Source organism: Pan paniscus, chromosome X, assembly GCF_029289425.2.
Source record: "Pan paniscus chromosome X, NHGRI_mPanPan1-v2.0_pri, whole genome shotgun sequence".
Classification (NCBI taxonomy): Eukaryota; Metazoa; Chordata; class Mammalia; order Primates; family Hominidae; genus Pan; species Pan paniscus.
The window spans coordinates 105,486,325-105,501,455 of record NC_073272.2 but is presented as its reverse complement, the minus strand read 5'-3'; positions in this window follow the sequence as shown (position 1 = coordinate 105,501,455).

Below are 15,131 nucleotides of genomic sequence, written 5' to 3'. Positions count from 1 at the left end.
TCTTTTACAGTCTTTTCTCAAAAATCCAGAGTAATCTTTTTAATACCTAAGTCTCTTGTATGTTTCTTCTGCACAAAGTCCTCTAATGACATCCATGTCACTTAGAATAAAAGCCAAAGTCCTTCAAACGGTCTACAAGACCTTGCCTTTCTGACTTCCTCTTGTACTACTTATCAGTTCAATAAGTTATAGCCCCTCCGAGCTCCTTGATCCTTGAATATACTGGACATGGTCCCATCTCATGGTCTTTGTACTTGCTATTTCCTCTCCATAGGATGCTCTACTTCCTCATCTCTTTCAAATCTGTTCTCAAATATCACCTCAGGGTGATTCACTCTGCCCGTCCTATTTAAAATTGCAACCAACTATTCCAGCATTCTTCCTCTGCTTTGGCATGCTTTATATTTTTCATAATATATCTTTAAAATAATGTATAATTTAAGTAGATTAATTTGGTTTCTTCAGTGTCTCACACTTCTAGAAAGTAAGCTTCATAAGGGCAAAGGATTTTGTATCTCTTGATCACTGTTATGTCACCAGCGTCTAGTATTAGAGAGCCTAACAAATAATATATACTCAAAAAAAGTTGGTGAATTTTAAATCATGCTACACCTGGACTGATTTCAGGGCTACTCTTATCTAGACATAGAACACCCCTGAATTCATTCATTTTTACCATTTTTATCTCACTGCCACTGAAGTCAGGTGATTCGTATTGCTAATTGACACTCTCTACCTATAAGTCCCAGTTTATGCTGCCGTCATTTAGGGCAAACTTGTCCAATGCTCACCTTTATGGATCTCTTATATGTTTGAATGCCACTAGTCATTTCTGCAAACTCGGTGCTACAGACCACAACTCATAGTTTACCATCATAGTGTGCCTCTAAATAATGTATCCCTGCTCCTCCTGTGAGGCTTTCTTTCTTATAATCATGTTTTAGACTTAAGTTTCTAAGGCCTATTAGGAAAAGCTTTTTAATCATATCTGTATGCTACTTTAGAAGGGTCTAATAGTAAATATATAAGGAACTCTTGTGCTATAATATCACACATTTAATTTTATTCCTGCAACTATTTCATCTCCTAGGACAAAAAAAAAAGTGCTTCTTGGGAGTGGGTTTGGGGTGAACTGAAGACCGTGGACTGAGTATGCCTTAATGTTTTTAGAATGCCACATATTGTACCAATACTTACTCTTCTCTAATCTCAGTCTCTATTGCATGGTTTGACTCATGTTGCTAGATTCTATATTCTACCATGTTCTATTCATTTGCAGGGCAATGAAATCATTTCTGTTGTGCTTTCCTCGTATTATTTGACAGATATGCATCTATGCATAGCATGTAAAGTCTTAGTGTACAGATAAGTCAAGTTATTTTCTAGGAGAGGAATTGCATATAACAAGGGTCTTATAAAGGATGACACTGCTAAGGTCTAGTCAATACAGACAGTCTCCTCCACCTATGTGTCAGATATATCTATGAAAGTGTTTGTGTGACAAAGTGAAAGCAGCTTTATTTTCATGAAGCCAGGATTCTTTTTTCTCAGGAAGATTGTGTCCTAACAGTATAAAAAAATAATGAATTCTGGGGTGTCTCTTCAGCTTTATCTGGGGAAATGTTGTTCAAAAAAAGTCACTATACACTTGCAGACTGGTGGCACTGGGAAAGTAGGGTTCTGGTATAGTCGATAAGCTCTGAGACCTGACTGTATTTCACACCTTTAGTTATCCATCTGAGAAACACTTTATCCTTACAATAGTTAGGATCAGGATCTGCTGCAAGTGAATAAATAATTCAAAATTTCAGTTTCTTAAATACTTTAGATATGTATTTTTCTTTCATGTAAAACTCTGAAGCTTCACAGTTCAGGGGTGACATGTCAGCTCTGATCAATGAAATCCTCAAAAACTTAAGCTTCTCCAGCTCATTATCCACCATGCTGAGTGTGGCCCCCATTCCCAGGTTGGAAGCATCACCTGCATTCCAGGAAGTAGGATAGAGGGAAGGGTGAAGAAAAAGATACAAAGTGTAAACTCCAGCACTTTTAAGGAAAGTTCTCAAAAGTTGTCACATAATGCTTCTACTTTTATCTCATTGTTCAGAAATTAATTACAGACAACATGCAGAGATGTTCAGAAATCTATTCTTTATTTGGGCAGCCTCATTCCTAGCTAAAAATACTATTATTTGGATGATTGACTCCAAGAGCCAGAGCTATGGTTTGAATGACTGTGTCCCCTCTAAAATTTACCTTGAAACTTAACCCCCACCACGACAGTAGTAAGAGGTGGGGCAGTATTAAACGATTAGGCCATGAAGGAGCCCTCATGGATGGTATTAGTGCCATATAAAAAGGGTTGTAGAAAACTAGCTAGGCTCTTTGCCCTTCTGTCTCTTCTGCCATGTGATGACACAGAGTTAGTTCCCTCCAAAGGATGCAGCCAGAAGGCACCATCTTAGAAGGAGAGAGCAGTTCTCACCAGATGCCAAATCTGCTGGTGTCTTGAGCTAGAACTTGCGAGCCTCCAGAACTGTGAGAAATAAATTTTGATTATCTATAAATTACCCAGTCTTTGGTATTTGTTATAGCAGCATGAATAAATTAAGGAAGCAAGTAACACACTTAAGAAGAATGGAGCCTTCTTCTGCCACAGTCCTTCTCAATTAAGCTACTTTTCAGTCATATATATGTGTAAGACAATATCAGTGTGCATGTGTGTGCGTATGTGTCTGTGTCTCTAGTAGCCTTATGATAGAGGCAGTATCTGATGAGATAATAGCTAAAAGCATGGACTTGATTCTGCTCAATTTTGCTGTGAACTTCAAACTATTCTAAAAATAAAGTCTATTTAAAATTTTTTTAAAGCATAGACTTAAGTCAGCACACCTCAGATTTAAACTCCAATTCTTCCACTTATAAGCTCTTTGACTTTGGGCAAGTTATTTCACCTCCCCAAATCTCAATTTCCCATCTGTGGAGTAGAAATAATACTGCCAGCTCCTGGTGCTAGTGTAATTTTCATCTCAGTAATGTATATAAATTGCTTAAGCACATTGTTTAACATATAGTTCAATAAATAGAAGCATCTATTGGTATTTTATTATATACATGTATGGTTATTCACATAAAAACTTACCCAACTATCCATATAGAAGCTGTTCAAACAAGATAATCAAAATTGGCATACATTTTAGAGATTCGGGCAAGATGGCTGACCACATGCAGCCAGGTGGAACAGCTGCCACCAAGGGACCAAGAAGACTGGCACATTCCTAGCAGATCTTTACAGAGAAGGCACTGAGAGTGGATGGAGGGAAGACACAGAAGCTGGGCTGAATGGGGAGGAAGCTGGGAGCTGCATGGGGCTACCACAAACCATGACTCCTTCTTGGCCCCCCAACAACTCCAGGATAATGGGTGAGGGTGAGTTGAACTGACAGAAGCAACCCACTTTCTCCAAGCGCCTCTGGAATCCAAGCAGAAGGAGACACCGCAACCACCATGGACACTTGAGTGGGCAGGGATAGCTGCTTAGAAAAGTAGTAGGGACAGCACACCAGCCAAGGAAAAGCTCAGAGGGTTTGCCGCGGGAGAGTCTGTAGCTGAGCATGGCCAGAGATGCCCATGCCCCCAGGCTCCACTTGCTCCCACAGGAGACTTTAATCCTAGGGGAACTGTCAGACCTGAACTCTGCAAGGTGGTCTTGACCATCAGAGGAGGCCCATCCAACCTGAGCACCCCTTGGGCTGCTAGCCTCTCCTGGAGTCCCAGTCTAGCCATGCCTACTTGCAGTGCAGCCTCAGATGCTTTGGGGGCTCACATCATAGTTCCTGCACTGGTCAGTGGTGCCTGACAGGGCAGAGATACTGCAGCGTGGAGACCAGGGCCTCATACCAGCCCAGCCTCTCCCTCTCCCCACTGCAGCTTCCCCTAGGCCCACCTCCAGCCCCCACAATACTTTGCCAGTGTGTGTGAGTGCGGGTGAATTTTTGCCTTACCTGCCCCACCAGGGCGTATGTGCACATTTCCCCTGCCTTGCCTGTGCTGACGACGGGAATGCACTCTGCCGCATCTCTCTGCCTTACCGCCATTGCAGTCTGAGCCATGACAGGCATAGAGCCTGCCAGCCTGGACCTGCCAGCACCCCGCTTCTGCCTCAACACTGCCGGGCCTGGAGAACAGCAGACCCTCCCCCGTCCTGAGTGGCCAAAGAGGGTACACACAGACCTGAGCTTGCCAGGGCCCTGCCCCTGTGCTAACACCACCACCAGCACACATCCACCAACTGGTTTCCTGCCCCCTTGAGCCATGGTGTCTCTACTGCTGCTGTGAATGCCTGGATGGAGGCAAGCACCCATACCTACTAGCGCTCTCCCGTCGTGCTGCTGTTGCTGCTGCTACTGCTGGCATGTGCAAACGAGGAGAAACCTTGCTGCCAGCGCCCTACAAAATGCTTTGGCTGGCACCATCCATCAGAATGTGGTGACCAGCACTCTGAGAGCATCTTGGGCCCCCAAGTGCAGTGGGTTCCTAACCTTGAGGAGCCAGAGAACAAAGATGGCCCTGATACTAGTCCCTGAAGTTAGAACACACAGTATAGGAGTTGGTAGCTGAGCCTTGGCCCCCTAAAAACTTCCACAAACTAAGCCATTTGACTGAATCCATCTTAAACCACAACCAAACCTCAAGGTCATCAAATAGTATAAAAGAAAAAAAAATTCCAAAGGACAGCAACTTCAAAGATTGAAAGAACACCAGCCCACAAAGATGAGAAAGAACAAGTGCAAGAACTCTGGCAACTCAAAAGCCAGAGTACTTCCCTTCCTTCAAACAATTGCACTAGATCTTTAGCAAAGTTTCTCAACCAGGCTGACATGCCTGAACTGAGAGAAACAGAATTGAGAATATGGATAGAAATGAACATCATGGAGATGCAGGAGTATGTTGAAACCCAACCAAGGAAGTTAAGAATCACAATAAAACGATACAGAAGCTGACAGACAAAATAGCTGATATAGAAAAGAATGTAACTGACATGATAGCGCTGAAAAACAAAATATAAGAATTTCATATGATCACAAATGTTAATAGCAGAAATTGAAGAAAGAATCTCAGAGCTTGAAGACTGCTTTCTGATATAAGACAGTCAGACAAGAATAGAGAGAAAAAAGAAAAGCAAAGAATCAAACCTCTGGAAACTATAGGATTATGTAAAGAGACCAAATCTATGACATATTGGTGTCCCTGAAAGAGATGGAGAGAATGGAAGCAACTTGGAAAACATATTTCAGAATATCATCCATGAGAATTTCCCCAATCTAGCTAGAGAGGCCAATATTCAAATTCAGGAAATGCAGAGAACCACACTAAGACACCCCACAAGAAAATCATAGCCAAGATGCATAATCATCAGATTGTCCAAGATTGAAATGAAAGAAAAAATGTTAAGGGCAACTAGAAAGGAAGGTCAGGTCACCTACAAAGGGAAGCCCATCAGACTAACAGTAGACCTCTCAGCAAAAATCCTACAAAGCCAGAAGAGATGGGGGGAAATATTCAACATTCTTAAAGAAAAGAAATTTCAACCCAGAATTTCATATCTGGTCAAACTAAGCTTCATAAGTGAAGGAGAAATAAGATCCTTTTCAGGCAAGCAAATACTGAGGGAATTCCTTACCACCAGACCTGCTTTAAAAGAACTCCCAAAGGAAGCACTAAATATGGAAAGAAAATATCGTTACCAGCCACTACAAAAACATACTTAAGTACACAGACTAGCAACTCTATAAAGCAACCACACAAACAAGTCTGCATGCTAACTAGCTGACAACATGACAACAGAATCAAATCCACACATAATTTGTACAACCCCCCATGACATGAGTTTACCTGTGTAACAAACCTGTACATGTATTCCTGAACTTAAAAGTTTAAAAAATTGGCATTTTATATGATTTTTCAGAGAATGTCAATTTCTGAAATGACCTTAAAGTTAGGAGAGCAGAGTTTTAACTTAGATGTCATTGGGCAATTCACTTGCTACTTTTTTCTTTTTCTTCTTTTCCTTTTCTCCCTTCCTCCCTCCCTCCTTCCTTCCCTTGCTCTGTCTCTTTTTCTTTTTTTTTTTTCATTCCTTCTTTCTTTTTCCATTTATTACTACTTTGTAGTGAGGTATAAAGATCAAGTACTCCCCTCTTTAGCCTCTACCCACTAGATGCCAGTAGCTCCATCCCCTACCCAGTTGTGACAACCAAAATTGTCTCCAGACATTGCCTAACCCCCTGGAAGGCAAAATTTCCTTCCATTTTCACCACTACTTTTGGCAATAAAATGTTGAAAAATTAAATAGTAGATTTATCAATTATAAATGTGAACCATTTAACAAAAATTGTATTGAAAAACAGGACTACTATAAATTTGAGGCATTTTTTCTTTCCAGTCCCAGAGTGTATAAAGTTACGGTATAAATTTGCAATGATCACAGCAGCATAGAGGGATGACAAATGAAATTCAGAAAGCTAGGATTTTAAATAAAAGGACAACGTTCTATAATGCTGCAATTGTTGTATAATCTATGGTCCTATAATTGTTGTAAATAACATGGTATGAAATGAAATAATGAAACTGAATGGCTTCTATGTATCCCACCCCTTCTAAATGACCACACCCAACCCTTCAAAATCCCAGGTTCTGAATACTTCTTTAAACAAGGAGGTAAAATTTTAGGAGAAAAATGAAGCTGCAATTTTTCATTATTCTTGGTGAACTCTCAGAACCTCATTATATCTGTTTCCACAAAATAATTGAACTCATGCACACATTTCTCATACTTGAGCCTACAGCTCCACTTAGTGGTTTGTATGGTTCATAAGCAAAGGAAGTTTAAGTGGTTTTAAATTGTCCTTAGCCTAGTAGAAAAATAAATGCTGTTTGTATCTTCTCAATTTGGTAAAACATTTTAAATAATCAAGTGCAGTAGAACTATAATCCAAATATCAAACAGTTTTAGTTTCGTTGATGCTTGGGGAAAAATTATGTTCCCTCTGATACATACAGCATTGAAAGCCTAATCTCAAGTATCCAAGTCAGAGAACTCCTTTTCTCCCTATCCTGCCCTTTCTACTCCGATAGCTGTGATTAGATCACAGTAGAGGAGTCAAAGGAAAAAAAATCAGCTGAAATAATAGGATAAAGAAACATTGGCGAAAGTTTTGGATGAATGACATCCAAACATTCCATGCAGAGTTTATAAAAGGTATTTTTTAAGGATAGAGGCTTTTATTATTTTATTGTTAATATGTCCACATTACAAGTAAGATGACTATAAAGCAGAAGTAAAATCATGTGTATTCCTATATCTATGTAGATAATCACTTTTAACATTTTGATGTGTCTTTTTCTATGTATATTCTCTATATAATAAACTATTTTTCTACCTAAAACCAATACTTAAACTGAAGATCAGTCAATGGTGTTAAAAGTCAGAATAGTGATTACCTCAATACAAGAGTAAGTATTAAATGGAAAGAAGCTAGAGAGAAATTATTGGAAGCATTGGGAATGTTCAATATCTTGATATGAGTGATGGTTACACACACATGTACACATGCATGTATGCATGAGTGTATGTGAATAACTGATTCATTACAATTAATATCTATAGTGTATGTTACATATCAATAAAAATAAATCTAAGAAAAAATAAATTGAAGATTAATTTCAATCCTAATTGAGAAACAATGCCCATTATTTATTTTTTCATAATTGAAAATTAATACGTGTGCATGACTAAATATTCTAAGAGTGCAAATAAATACAAAATAAAAATTAGATATTCCACCCCAGTCAGGCACTGCTTTCTCTCCTTAGTGGCAATATTTATTAATATTAAAGCTACTGTGTAATATAATAGATAATATAGATAATATAATTCTCAATTATACCGTGTATATTTTTGAACTTCGCATTATCTCTATAATAAATCTGAGGGATGTTTCTGTATTGACATACACAGATATGCTCTGTTTTTGTTAATGGCATAGTATTCTACTGGATGGATTCACCATATATTTTAAAACCAATTGTTTATTGATGGAAACTCAGTGTTTTTTCTCCTAGTCTGGTGCTTTATTACAATCAATGCTGCAACAAACATTCTTGGGTATATACTTGTACACACGTGTGAATATATCTGTTGTATTTATTTCTGGAAGTAAAATCGCTAGGTCAATGGGAATGTGTGTGCTAAAAGGTATTTTCAAGTTGCCTTGCAATGGGATTGCAACAATAGCATATGTAATAGCACATTACAAATGGTATGATATCAAAATCTGTAACCTTTGCCAATCTGACAGATGAAAAATGCGACCTTTGTTCTCATTCCCATTTATTTTGTTATGAGTGGGCCAAACATGTTTTTGTAAGTTTTTAAGTTATTCTATTTCTTTTGATGATAAGTTTGTTCATATTTTTAGCCTACTTTTTATTGGGTTCGTCTTAGTTTGGGTTCCACTGAAAGCCAAGCCTGCTGCAAGAACTTGGATTCAGATAGTTTATTTGGGATGTAATTTCAGAAAACAGGAGTTGGAGAGTTGTAGAGTGAGATGGAAAGGAAGAAAGGACAGTTAAAGGATACATCATGTGGATCACTGCTATAGGCTAAATTCCACCAGGACCTTCTGAGAAGTGTGTACAATGTCTCCAAGCATTGTCCACCTGAGGGTTCAGAGTTTGAAAATATTTCTTTGTTAGTTTCTGTCCCCCACTGATTGAGCATTACTCACAGGTAGTGTTAAATCTGCCATATATTCAGGCTGTGCTTGCCTCCCACGGTATTGGAAAAGGCTGTGAAACAGAAAGTAGAGATAACTCTCTTTCCCTGATACGCCAGAGACTTCAATCCTGCACTGGGAGATAACCAGGGCAGCCTAGCAACACAAGCAAGGGGGCTCCACTCCAATAATCAACCCAGCCTGGGAAGCTTCTTTTTCTCCATGGGCACGAGACACTCCTTACTTATCCAGAGACACTGGTTGCCTGTGTGGCACCGGGAAGAGGGATTTCAACATCAGAACTATTCAGGCTAAAAGTCTCTATACCTCTATAGTCCTGAGATTCCCCTTTCCCACCGAGAGAGACTAGGGCACCAGTAAATGAATAACCACAATGACAAGAGCCTAGCCAAAGAAGTGCTCTTTATCTTCCACAGTCAGGGAAAAGAATGCCACAGCAACCTCCTTGCCAGGGAAGCCCGTTTACCTTCACGGCCTGAGAATCCCTTGCCCCACCCATCAACACCAGGCACCCAGGCCTAGGGAAACCTCTTCCACTCCACTGACAAGTAGCAGTGGGAGCTGCAGCAGCACCAGATAAACTAAGATCATACTAATACTGCAAAGTCTCTAAAAATTAAGCTGTCATTATAACCACAGACCACAAAAGTTGGCTAGCATCTGCATGCTAAACCTAGGCATGATGACTGCCTGCTCACATAAAAGATATAAATAGGAGTCACAAAACACAATCAACATGACGAGGAAGCAATAAAAAGCCTGTCATATCAAGGACTAGGGAAATCAGTAATCTATTTGGAAAAGACAATCAACAGAAACCAACAGCAAGATGAATCTAATGTTGTAACTGTCTGACAAAGATTTTAAAGCAGTTATGAAATACTTCAATAATTAATTAAATGTAAACCTAGAAAATTTCAGAAAAGAAATAAAGTTATAAAAATAAACAAATGGAAATTATAGAAATTAAATATTAGAAATAAAAGGGAACATGCTGGATTGGCTCAAAGACAGAGTAAAGATGACACAAACAGAATTAGTGAACTTGAGAAAAGATCAATAGAATTTATACAATCTGAATAATAAAGATAAAATAGATGCAATAAAAATGAACCAAATCTGAAGGACCTGTGGGAGAATAACAAAAAGCTAACATTTGTGCCATCAGAGTTCCAGAAAAAGAGGTGAGGGAGACAGAGAGAGAGAGAGAGAGAGAGAGAAACTGAGATCATTGAAAACAATTTGAATTCTTAATCAAAGGAGAAGCCAAATGTAAAAATTTGGAAAATTCTCAGACTGGCCATGTAAATAATTTTTAAAAAATAGTATTTAGGAGAGAAAAATCAAGAGTGTGGCCAAGATACCTTTGATGATGAGGTTAGTATGAATAGAAGAAAGCCAGATGCTATCTTTTTTTCCTTCATCTTTTATTTTAAGATCTGGGGTACATGTGCAGTATGCGTAGGTTTGTTACATAAATAAATGTATGCTATGGGTGGTTGCTGTACAGATCAACCTATCATTTTGGTATTAAGCCCAGCAACCATTAGCTATTCTTCCTGATGCTCTCCTTCTCCCTACCTCTGACAGGCCCCAGTATGTGTTGTTTCCCATCCTGTATCCATGTGTTCTCATTGTTCAGCTCCCACTTAAAGAGAGAACATGTAGTGTTTTCTGTTCCTGTGTTAGTTTGCTGAGGATAATGGCTTCCAGGTCCATCCATGTTCCTGGAAAGGACATGATCTGATTCTTTTTTTACGGCTGCATAGTGCTCCCTGGTGTATATGTACGACATTTTCTTTATGCAGTCTATCATTGATGGGCATTTGAATGGATTCCGGGTCTTTGCTATTGTGAATGGTGCTGCAATGAACTTATGTGTGCATGTATCTTTATAATAGAATGATTTACATTCCTTTGGGTATATACCCAGTAATGGGATTGCTGGGTCAAATGATATTTCTGCCTCTAGATCTTTGAGGAATCACCACACTGTCTTCCACAATAGTCGTACTAATTTACATTCCCACCAACAGTGTATAAGGGTTCCTTTTTCTCCACAACCTCACCAGCATCTGTTATTTTGTGACTTTTTAATAATGGCCATCTGACTGGCTTGAGATGCAATCTCATTGTGGTTTTGATTTACATTTCTCTAATGATCAGTGATGTTGAGCTTTTTGTCATATGTTTGCTGGCCACATGAATGTCTTATTTTGAGAAGTGCCTACTTATGTCCTTTGCCCACTTTTTAATGGGGTTGTTTTTCTCTTGTGCCTTATAGACTCTGGATATTAGACTTTTGTCAGATGGACAGATTGCAAAAATTTTCCCCCATTCTGTACATTATCTGTTCACTCTGATGATAGTTTCTTTTGCTGTGCAGAAGCTCCATAGTTTACTTATATCCCATTTGTCCATTTTTGCTTTTATTGCAATTGCTTTTGGCATTTTTGTCATGAAATATTTGCCTGTGCCTATGTCCTGAATGGTATTGCCTAGATTTTCCTCTGGGGTTTTTATACTTTTGGGTTTTACATTGAAGTCTTTGATCCATCTTGAGTTAATTTTTGTATAAGGTGTAAAGAAGGGGCCCAGTTTTAATTTTCTGCATATGACTGGCCAGTTCTTCCAGCATCATTTATTAAATGGGGAATCCTTTCCCCATTGCTTGTTTTTGACAGATTTATAGAAGATCACATGGTTGTAGGTGTGTGGTCTTATTTCTGAGTTCTCTATTCTGTTCCATTGTTCTATGTGTCTGTTTTTGTGCCAGTATCTTGCTGTTTTGGTTACTGTAGCCATGTAGTATAGTTTGAAGTCAGGTAGCATGATGCCTCCAGCTTTGTTCTTTTTGCTTAGGATTGTCTTGGCTATTCAGGTTGCTTTTTGGTTCCATATGAAATTTAAAGTAGTTTTTCTAAGTCTGTGGAGAATGTCAATGTTAGTTTAATGGGGACAGCATTGAATCTATAAATTACTTCAGGCCGTATGGCCATTTTCACGATATCGATATTTACGAAGACAATAGGAAGATGACCCAGAGGCATTTCAGAGATCTTGGAGGCTGCCATGTTCATCACAGGCCCAGAGTGCCAGGGCCTTGAGGGCAGAATGCCTTCTAGGGAGAAGCCCAGGTTGCACGTAGGACCTCAGTGCTCACTTCCTAGGGTTATCTCAAGTCTCTTCACCCTGCATTCATGCACAAAAGTCTTCAAATGCCCCAGCTGGGGCTCAGGAGGGCCCAGCCATGGCTTGGGTGACTACTCTGGAGGGTGCAGGCAGTGAGTCTTGGTGGAGTTCATGTAGTAGTACTAGCTCTGCAGACATACTGAGTACATGAGCTACGGAAGCATGGTTACCTCTACCCAGATTTCAAAAAAATGCAATAGAGAGCTTCAGGATCCAGGCAAAGAACTGCCTCAGGGTCAGGGCCACTGCAGAAAGCTCCCTCTAGGGAAAAACTTAGTGGAGCTGTGAGTTTGGGGCCACCACAGAGAGCCCCCACTAGGGCAATGCTTATTGGAGCCACAAGGGCAGGCCTACCCCAAGACCTGTAGAGCCACCAGGATACAATGCCAGCCTGGGAGAGCCACAGGCACCTGACCAGTCTGTAAGAAGTATGATGTGGCTTGCACCCAAGAAAGCCATGGAGGCTGGATTCCCCAGAGTCCTGAGAACCCAACTCCTACCCTAGTGTGTTTGTAAGGCAGAACATGGAGTCAAATAAGTTTAATCTCAATCCTTAAGATATAATTTTGTTTGCTGTACTGGGTTTTGGACTTAGTTGAGTCCTGCGACCTCTTTCTTCTTGCTTATTTCTCCCATTTGGAATTGGAATGTCTATCCCATGCACGTCACAACACTGTACATTGGAAGCACAAAACTTGTTTGATATTACAGGTTCTCAGCTGGAGGGGAATTTGCCTGAGTATGAATCATACCTTGATTCTCTCCCTTATCTGATTTAGATGAGACTATGGACTTTAGACAAGTTTGCGCTAGAATGAGTTATGAGTTTTGGGGCTATTAGGATAAAATGTATGTATTTTACTTGTAAGAAGGACATGCATTTTGAGGGTCAGGGCCGAAAGTTATTGTCTTAACATGTCCCCCCAAATTCATGTGTTGAACATTAACGGCTGATGTGCAGTCAGGCACGGTGGCCCACACCTGTAATCCCAGCACTTTGGGAGGCTGAGGTGGGCAGATCACCTGAGGTCAGGAGTTCAAGACCATCCTGGCCAATATGGTGAAACCCCGTCCCTACTAAAAATACAAAAATTAGCCGGGCATGGTGATGGGCACCTGTAATCCCAGCTACTCAGGAGGCTGAGGCAGGAGAATCGCTTGAACCCAGGAGGTGGAGGTTACAGTGAGCCGAGATCATGCCACTGCACTCCATCCTGGGCAACAGAGCAGCACTCTGTCTCAAAAAACAAAAGAAAAAAATCAAAGACACTAAAAGTTAGTTTTTTTTTGAAATAAACAAGATTGATAAACTGCCCCTAGGGTGTGGGGATACAGCCCAAAGCCAGGAATTGGGCAAAGTATGGTGCGTAGCTCTGTGGGGCCCCATGCCACCACTGCTGGCTGGACTAGCACTGTTGGGCATAGCACAGTCATGGGCAATGGCAGGTGGAGGCTTCAGCCCACACCTGCAACCTGCAACAAGGAAGCACCAGCACAACCTCCACCCCAAAGACCTCTACTACAAACTACTGGGGGCCTTATAACTGTTTGGGACCTCAACCAGACAATCCTGAACTTTTAATCCTGCCTTCTCTGGAGCCCAGCCCTGTTGACCTCAAAACCTTAAAAACTAAGGTAAGCTGTGCTCCCTCCACCCTCTAAATTTCATTCAAGGCACCATATCCCTGACTGAGGGACCTTAAGAAAGTCTAAAAAAAAAATGGCCTCCAGACATAAGTTTCACTCAAAGAAGTTAACCCTGTCACCTGCATGCGCACAAGACCAGAAGGATGACAGATCTTTGCCCTTTGCTTCATTATAATACTAAAATCTCCACCCAAAGATGTGCTCATCTGCCATTTTGTAATCATGTGATATATGTGTTAGCATGACTCCTTACTACACTTGTGCACCCTGTATTCCATCACATCATGTTGTAAAGTTCACTTACCTCATGAATTATGCATGTCACCCTCCTTAAGGCACCACAATGCCCCCCACTTGGGAGGCAGCTGGATAACTTTAATTCCAGTGCTGGCTCCCTTGTATTTGAACAAAAACCCCTAAAAAAAGCCTTGACTAGGAAACTTGCTGGACTTCGTGTCAATTTCCATTACATGAGAGTGTAAGAACCTGTGGTCTGTAACAGTATTATGGTTTGAATATTTGTGTTCCCTCCAAAATTCATGTTAAAACTTAGTACTCAATGCAACAATATTAAGAGTTGGGGCCTTTAGGAAGTGATTAGACCTTGAGGGCTCTGTCCTCATGAATTGTATTAGTGCCTTATACAGGGATTTGGGAAGGTGAGTTCACCCTTTCCACCCTATTTTGCCCTTGCATCTCTTCTGCCATGTGAGGTCACAGTGTTCATCCTCTCCAGATGATGCAGCAATGCACAATCTCGGAAGCAGAGAGCAGCCTTCACCAGACAACCAAACCTGCATGCACCTTAATGTTGAACTTTCTGGCCTCCGGAAGTATGAGAAATACATTTCTGTTCTTTATAAGTTACCCAGTCTTAGGTATTTTGTTATAGCATCCCAAATGGACCAAGGAAAGAAGGAATGGTGTGGGTCTGTCTATACAGGACAGCAACAAGGAGGCATAATAGGTATTATAATCTGATAGCAATAAATTCAAAGGTGGGGGCTATTAGGGAGAAAGGAGGGACAATGACGTAAGAGGGTACAATTGTTTGGAAGCTGCAATGACACAGAAGAAAGAATAAGGGCACTAAGGAGATTATAGAGATGATAAGAGATGATTAGAAATGTTTGGCCTACCTCATCAATAGCAATAATGTCTCATCTTTTAAAGTTTTAATATCTTTGATTACATTTACTTGATTTTTTTTTCATGTGTAGGTGACAGCATAATTAATTATGGTTTTCATTTGTTCTCACTAAATTTCCCCTTCTCCAATTCATGGAGGGTTCGTCTTAGATGGGTAGAGAGGTTACATAGTAGAACCTAAAGCAAAAGTTTTCTGAAAACCTCCTGCTAGACTTTTTTTTTGCACAATTATATTAGGTCATTCTCAAATGATAGGGGAAAGAGGTAAATGCATTTTGTATTGAATGGAGTGGGACAGAAATACAAGAGCTTAGGGGAGAGAAGGAGATTCACTAGGCATGGGAA